This window comes from Trachemys scripta, chromosome 7 (assembly GCF_013100865.1).
Source record: "Trachemys scripta elegans isolate TJP31775 chromosome 7, CAS_Tse_1.0, whole genome shotgun sequence".
Lineage (NCBI taxonomy): Eukaryota > Metazoa > Chordata > Testudines > Emydidae > Trachemys > Trachemys scripta.
In genome coordinates, this window is record NC_048304.1 from 37,084,002 (window position 1) to 37,092,793 (window position 8,792).

Genomic DNA, 8,792 nt, shown 5'->3' on the forward strand with positions numbered 1-8,792 from the left:
GTATTGCTGATGTCTGGCAATCTTAATACTGAAGGCTAACGCATTAGAATCCTTTCAGTTATGAGCTACATTTTTTTCAGTTATGTAAGATTAATTATGAAACCTTTGCTTCATCTCAATATGCACTCTAGCTCCCTTAAGCCAATTTTACTCTTTTGGAGGGGAGACTGCTGTTAAGTAGTTTACAAAAACAAGAATTTAGGTCAACCAGCAGATCTTCCCTTAATTGATTATTAGCCAAGCACAGGTACAAGGAAGCCCCAAAATCCATCTACACATCATCCTTTAACATCATTGTTGAGAGATTTATTGAATAAGACTCTGACTTGGATTCTAGAAGACTTAAGTTACCTGATTAGCTGTGGTGTAAAAAATCCATTTCATTCTGTTAGACAAAGAATGCAGACACCAAGAAGTTTCAAGCATGTTTAATAGCACCTGGCATAGAACCATGAACAAGCAATTTAAAAAAATTCATCTGCCTTGACCACTTCATCACCACCAATATTGCATGTCTGCCAGCTAAAAAGACTGCAGCGATGCAATATTGGTTTTCAGAATCTAGTAAATGAAGGAGAAACAAAGAAAATATATCACAGCTCTTTCACCCCATCTCAAGTGAATGCACCCCCATACCCATTACTCTTAGAGGTGAACACTCAGAAGCAGAAGTGAGAATTGTAAACCACGCGCCATGGGATCCAGGGGATAGTGCATCCAGAAGACTTTTTGGTTCAGGTTCCACTCTCTGAGAACTGAAAGGGAGAAAAGCTGATGGTGTCTGTGGCAACAACAGAAAAAAAATGGTGTGTGAAAGGACAAACAGATGCAGGCTGGGAACAGATAAGCTTTTTGGGGCAAGGACTGTCTCTCTGTTATTACTCCTGGGGGACTTCTGTGCCACTGCACACGTGCAGAATTCATGTTTGGTGCAGATTTTCCCCCCCACCCCCACAGAAAATACATTTTGCCTGAAAAGTGCTGCAGTTCTGCCTTTCACCCACCAGAAGCTGCTGTGGCACCAGAACAGCCAGCAGCCGAATGCATTCATCACAGCACCCTGCCGCCGAGCCAGGTCAAGACAGACAGAGTGGGGCACATGGGGCTGCTAGGGGGTCATGAACTGGAGTTCAGAACGGTAGTAGGGGGACAGACTGGAGCACGGGGTCAGGAGCTAATGTGGGGACACCATTGAGCCAGGGGCTGAACGGGAAGAGTGTTGCAGGACCACATGGGAACAGGGGCAGAGGTGCCTCACTGAATGGGAAAGGCTCAGGGTCAGCCAGGGTCTGCATGGGGGAGGCTCCCCTACTCCCTAACACTCCCTCCCCATCCCTGAAAAAAAAAAAAAAAAAAAAAAAAAGTATTCCATACTTCTGCTACCTACACCCAACAACACTCCAGGTTCACTTCCAGGCTCCTTCCCTCTCCCTCAGTTCCTCCGTTACCCTGACTCCCCCAAGCCTCTACACTGCTTCGAAGGGGTGCGGGAAATATGTTTATGTACTGTAGTTTAAATGAATTACTCAAAGTTCTGTATTAATAAGCCTAGCAAGGAATCTATTTGTTAAAAAAACATCCTGAATCTTTTTTTTTTTGTCTGTATTGTTACAGAAATACCGCTGACAGGTATTTTGAAATAAATTACCAAAATAATTGAAACTGGTGTGACTATATTGTGCTAATTTTGACATAAAATATGCAGAATTTTAAAATATCGTGCGCAGAATTTTTTATTTTTGGGCACAGAATTCCCTCAGCAGTACTCATATGTTTTTGTAATGTGCCTAGCACAATGGGAGCATAACCCATGACTAGGACTCCTACACATTACTAATAAAGATACTATTGTTTAACCTCTGATGATGGAACAGGATAACTGCTTCCAAATTCCACCACAATCAATGCACCCTTTCCTGGCGGAGGACATTCAGAATGACAGAAATGAGAGGACTTCCACTGACCAAAGCATTTCGTTTTAGCAAACCTCTAGGGGTGTTTCAACTCCAAAGTGATAAAGTCATAGGAGATAAGAGACTCCAGATCTTATGAGAGGGACAGATAATATGCCTCTGGCTCAGGATCCTTTTTCTGCTTAAAGTCTATGGCATCCCTCTGAGGAGAAAGCCCTTTTCTTCCTGCAGCAGAAGCATAGGAAGGGGTCCACAGAAGATGAAGTGGTCATCCATTTCCTAAAGAGCTATAGGCGATTGGAGAGCTTGACTGGCTAAGTGTGGCAGAGCAACAAAAAGTTATAGGGCTTTCCCAGAGGGACATTACAATAGATGAATCGCTGAGAGAGACTGTAAGCAAGAGAGCAACCAACTTCCATTCTGTCCACTTCAGTTGCACAGAGCACCTTGAACGTTGTCTGATCCTCTGCAAACAGCGTGGACAGAAATGTTCACAGACCTACCCATGCAGTCAGGAGTCCCATGCTAGATCAGTTATCTCTGACTAAAAGAAGTCTAGTAAGTAGGTCAAGGTATGGTACAGCAGTTTCCATCAAGTCCTAAAAACCTATACATTCTCAAACAGGGGAAGGAAGAACTGGGATGCTTTCTGAAGAAAGCTGGAAGCCAGTGACGTTAGAGTTGAAGCATAACAGCACCCACTCCCTAACTGGTGGTGGGCTGATCCTGGATCAGGAGTCAAAACCTGAGAGACATGCAAAGGTGGAGGGGTGAGGTCAATTCCCATAGATGGAGAAAAAACTAGCCTACCTGTGGACCCTCCTAGTCTATATACACTGTTGCCTTTCCTCTTAGAAATTATGGGTTTCCTTCACCTTCCTCTGAGCATCTGGAATTGGCCTCTGGTTAAGATGAGGGCAGCAGTCCATCTACTTCAGCATATTATCTCCTACAGCTGACTGTAACATAGGCCTGAGAGGAAGGTGCAAGAAACTCCATAATAGACAGTTATGAAATGCCCAGGGGAAATGTCTTCCTAACCCATGTCATTGGTCGAGTTAAGCAGGAGTGTTATCATAGAATATCAGGGTTGGATGGGACCTCAGGAGGTTATCTAGTCCAACTCCCTGCTCAAAGCAGGACCAATCCCCAGACAGATTTTTGCCCCGGATCCCTAAATGGCCTCCTTAAGGATTGAACTCACAACCCTGGGTTTAGCAGGCCAATGCTCGAACCACTGAGCTATCCCTCCCCCACCGCTGTTCACCTCTCATTTTTTTATCTTATCTAAACCAACCATGCATGTTCTCATTAGCCGTGTAAGTATCTAATCCTTTTTTGAATCCAGTTAAGCACTTGGCATTACACTTACACAGTACCAAGTATTATAATCGGTGGTTTGGTTTTCATTAGACTATACAGTACATGCCGCTGTATGTTCACTTATGTAATAGAGCATTTTGTACGAGTGAGAGCCTTCTTTCATGCCTGTAGTAGCAGCACTTCTCAGTGTTCCACCTACATGCCCCATGGAGGATATTTCACAATTCTGTTACCATCTATCTGGGAGGGCTTGGAAATGTGCAGGACCAGGGTCTCTCCATGAAGGTTGTGCACGATGGGACACCATTGGTTAAAAAAAAAAAAAAAGCCTTAAAAAGGAGCTTTAGTGGCAGCCTTATATCCCAACCCCAAGAGCTACAGCAGGGGTTCTCAAACTGGGGGTTGGGACCCCTCAGGGATTTGCGAGAATATTATACGGGGGGGAGGAGTCATGAGCGGTCTACCTCCCCCAAACCTCGCTTTGCCTTCAGCCTTTATTAATGGTGTTAAATATATTTTAAAAGTGTTTTAATTTATAAGAGGGGGTCACATTCAGAGGCGTGCTATGTGAAAGGGGTCACCGGTAAAAAAGTTTGAGAGCCACTGAGCTAAGAGATGAGGATTAGGGCCTTCAAGAACATGGACCTTGAATGGCAAAAAGATTTCTGGTTCAATTTAAGGGGAAACCAAAAGCGTGTTTCAGTTTTTATATTGCCTGAAACAGTTTATTCACATACACTACATTAACTCTTAAACCTACTGGTCCCCAGGTATAGGATAATTGGAAAAAGGCTGCTTAGGAGGTCATTTAGGGTAATAATCCAGAAAGCAAGGAAGAACCTTAAGCAGCTGAGCTACAAGATAGATCAGGATTCAGGACACTTGCACAGAGTGAAGTCCTATCCTGCTCCACCTCACAACTACCAGGAATCTCTCTCAATCTCGATGCTACTTACCCTCTCTTTGCTACCAATTATTAACTCACACAATCAATTTGAAACTGGCAACAGGAAAGAGGACATCAGGATTTAGGAAAGCAGGTAAAGTAGAGGACAAAGGATGTCAATGCAGGCAAAAGGAGATGGGGAAGGATGAGAAGCTGAGGATAAACGTTGTCAACATTGTGAAATTAAATGAAGATTGGGATATTCCTCACTGCTCTAAGCAGTAAGGTTTGTGTAGGAGAATTTCTTGACATGTTTGTATTTAAAATTCTTAACCTTAACACACTATTTTGCATGGGGAATATGCTTATTCTTTCATTGATGTGCAAGCCAGATATATACTTTAAAGCTCCTGCACAACAAGAGAACAGATCCATACATACTGGAAGATGTACTCTGCTTGTCAAGTAGATTATTCTTTCATCAGCAAAGATAAAAAACCATTCAGATTGGCTGGATGAAATTACAAGATTTCCAGAGTCTCCAGAGTAAATTTTTTTCAATAATCAGGAAACAAAAAGTTGCAGGCTGAAGCTAAGTCACGCCACTTACACTCTCCACAAGGCTCAAAACACTGTATAATCTTGTAATAATAACCCTATATTTGTACAGGAAGGCAGAAGAGCGTGGGGGAGGATTAGGCTGTCATAATATATTGGCATCTCTGAAGTGTTGCCTTCTCTTCCTCTTGAATTTTCTCCCAAGGCATACTATTTCCCCAAAATGATACCAGGTGTGAGGATTCTTTATTTTTCTAAATTATTTTGAAATAATGGAAGCTGAAGCAGTTGCTTCTGCAGGGAACGGAGACCTCTTGCCCCACACCTTATCCTGACGGTCCTAAATTGCACCTAAACCTCATCCCACAGTTAGTCTGAATGATTATACAACAGGCCTACTCCCAGACTATCCTACATACTGAAATGCAGGTAAGTGAAGGAATCCCTTGTCACAGCACAGGCAAGCATTGTTAAGCTAAGTGCCAGCATAGAGTTTATGTAAAAAAAAAAAAAAAAAAAAAAAGTTCCTGAAACAACGAGCACCTCTCTTTTTGCATGATCCAAAGATCCACTCTCCATAACTTCAAAACCTACTTTGTTGTATTAAATTGAAAGTTAATTCAGACCTAGAACTGGATTAACTTTCACATGGGCTGCAAACAGCTAGCAATGGAATTCTGGAGATTTTGTGGATTTAGGTTCTCTGTGCAGATTTTGCTGTAATTACCAGACTCTAAGAAAATGAAGTACAGTCCTCTGGGTTTGCACAAATTGATTCCCTGCTGTCAAAAACTAACAGCCTTAGAGGGAAAAAATGCCAACTTTAATTTCAGTATACTGAGAACTGCAACCTTTCACAGAGCAAATACCAACATTTGATTTAAAAAACTGGTTTGGCAAAAGCACCCTGCTTAAGTAATTATTTCCTTAGTTACAAGAAATGGTACTAATTTACAATCTAAGTGTTCTTCAAAAGTGCATATTCTCCAGGATCTTACACGTAGACTTCCTCAAAGTACTTTAACATGCCTTAACTTGCACGGTTTTTTTGCCAATCAATCACCATACAAGTGTTGGTGTGAGATAAAGATAGTAATGTTGCAAGCTTTAATACATCAACATGTCAAACATTTCACAAGTGAAATAATTGAGAAGTGCGCTTACAGAACAAGATTAAAAAGGGAAAGGCAAGAATGGGGAAGATCAGTTTTAAAGCAAAGAATTTTAGTTTATTCAAAGTTAGATTTTGCTGTATAAGTTGCCTGCTGCTAAATACATAGAGCATATATAAAAGTACTGAATATTCATACATTTTATAGTTTTACAGTCTTGAGTTTAATTTTTCATTACAAAACACAAGAACTCTCTCCCGACAATGCCCACTTCATCAAACGGTGCTATGAGAACGAGGGGAAATGCATACTATGATACTCAAACAGCACATGAGAAAATGTAAGTACAGTTCTTAATTTCTTCCTTTTGTTTGCAAGATCAAGTGAACTATGCAAAAATAGACTGCACTGTCAGAAGACTGGCACACGGAAGCCTGCTTTATTAGCAAATCCTTAATCTATTTATTAGATTGGTTGCCAAACCTCATGATAGATTTTTTAGAAAGCTTTAGATAATCACTGGTTTATGACAGGTAGAACTATAGCAGCTCATCAGCGGATGAAAAAGGCTGTTCCTTCAGGCTATTCCTTCAGTTGGGAAGACTCACCAAATGTGACAGAAATTGGCAAGGGAAAAGCAAATTACATTTTCGACTGAAGGAACATACTTAAAAAGTGAATTATATTGCAGCTGAAGCACGGATATTCTCTGAGTAAGCTGATGACAACAGGAGCACAGTTGACTAAACACAACCTACTGAATGTTATGGTTACCGGAGGAGTTGATTTGAGCCATTTTATACAGCATTTAAAAACCAGTGTTTCCTCTGAAGACTCAAATTAGCTGCTAGAGTTGGTAACACCGATGGTTCAATCTGTAACACACTTCTTTCTCAATCCCAATCCTGCTCCAAAACATTGAAGATTAGACATCTGAATAGTTTTTTGGCTGAAGGCTGCTTCTGGCTACACACCCAAATATAGCTTCTCTTCATGCCTTCTTCAGCTTGTCAACTAATAAGTTCCAACAAATGTACAGTATGGTCCTGAGAACTCATTTAAAGATAGTAATTTCAAAGAGGCATCAGTTTCTTTTGCTTTGTTTTGAGGGGCCTCTAAAGCAAAGATTCTCACAACAAATTTTTTTGGTGGCCTCAGAGTGCGGCCACCAACTCTTGCTGGTGGCCGTGCTGACAATTTTTCCTAAAATACTTAATTAACTTTAGGAAAAACAAATAAATATGCACTTATACATGTCCAAATCATTGTAATTTATTTATGTAGGGTTTTTTCAGATTCAGTAAGAAAAATAATGTACAGTGGTCTCTATTCTTTACTGGACCTAAACAGAATAGAAACACAAATAGGGTGCTTTGCATGTTCTTGTCTTTTTGTTGTTGTTTCTTTTGCTTTCTTGGTTGCCCTGGTTTTTTTTTTTTTTTTTTTTTAATCTTGCTAGATAGTAAGTCTGCTGCTGTGAAAAGAGAGATTTGTATGTTTGTTAGTATCACTTTTCACAGCAGACTTACTCAGCCCCAGCAAGCTCTGGGACAAATTAAGCCCTGGATGGGAGGTGGGCAGGGAGGCCACAGGGCCCAGGGATGATGGCATGGGTGGTGATCCTGGGACCAGAGCCTGGAACAAGAGCCTATCACATGGATAGAGCCTGATGCCCCGTGGCCAAAGCCTGCCCCCCGCCCCAGGGAAAGTGGGGAATTCACCAGCTGCCTACACCTCCAGTGTTTCTGTCTCCAAAGCGGGGCAGGGCCAAACCCCCACTGTGGCTTTGGAAGAGGTGTCACTGTTTCCCCCCCACACACACACACACACCATCACAGTCCAGGAGGCTGTGGCTGCAAGAAAAGCCCCTGGTGGCCACATGTGGCTGCATTTGAGAAACACTGCTCTAAAGACAGAGTTAGTGAATGCAAAGTAGACAGCAATTCAATTTTCACCTCTGTGTCTAACGGTTTTCTAGATCCCTTAGCCTCATCTACCCACCACTGCACTAACATTAGTACAGTTCCACCAGTGAAAGCAATAGCAGGAGTGCTAATGTAAAGACAGCACCAAATGGCTGTTATCTAAACCTTTTTTGAGCTGAAGCAGTGGACAGTGGCAGAAATGCCAATGGCTGAACTACACTAGTGCCCCAACCTCCCACTGTTGCACCGACAGTGCAATACTGGGAGAGTTCAGGAAAAATGCCCATGCAGACACAGGCGTGATAGCAAAACTATCTACTAGTTTTACTAAACTATATAGACTACTTCTTCCCTATTTCTCTGCCCCATCCAACTACTCAGCAGTCCTGACCATTCACTACCCACTTCTCATATTGACTGACCTGCTCTGTCTCCTCTCCAATATGTTGAAAAAGGAAATAACCACTTACTTTATATTTCCCCATTTCACCTATCTATAAGTCACTGAATCATTTCCTCTCACTACTGCTTCAAGACTTTCAATCTCTCTTTTGCTAAAGAGTGACTGTGTCAAGCACAGGATATAAAAGTAGGATTTATGTAAGCAAATAGAAGGAAAAAATAAGAAAAAAATATTAAACGATTTAAATTAATGTTTTGGAAGGCAGAGCAGAGATATTGCCTTGAAACGTATGGCAACTTGTAGGGTCAAAATTTGACAACCCCTTGTATTATACAGAACATCGATGCCTTGTAGAGCAGCATTCCACAGTTACAAGTTGCAATTAAGTTTCCATTATAAGCCTGATTTTGCTGCCCTTCATCACCAACTAAAAAAAGAACAGCAGCATCAAAACTGAGAGCTGGATCAAGGTAGATTTTCTTCTAAAGATATCTCAGAAGTGGGCAAACTTTTTGGCCTGAGAGTCACATCGGGGTTCCGAAAGTTTATGGAGGGCTGGGTGTAGTGTATTAAATTGCTCCCTGTAGGAATGTGCTACTTCCGGAGCACCAGGACTACACATTCCTATGGGGAGCAATTTAATACACTACACCTAGGTAGGGAAGGCTGTTT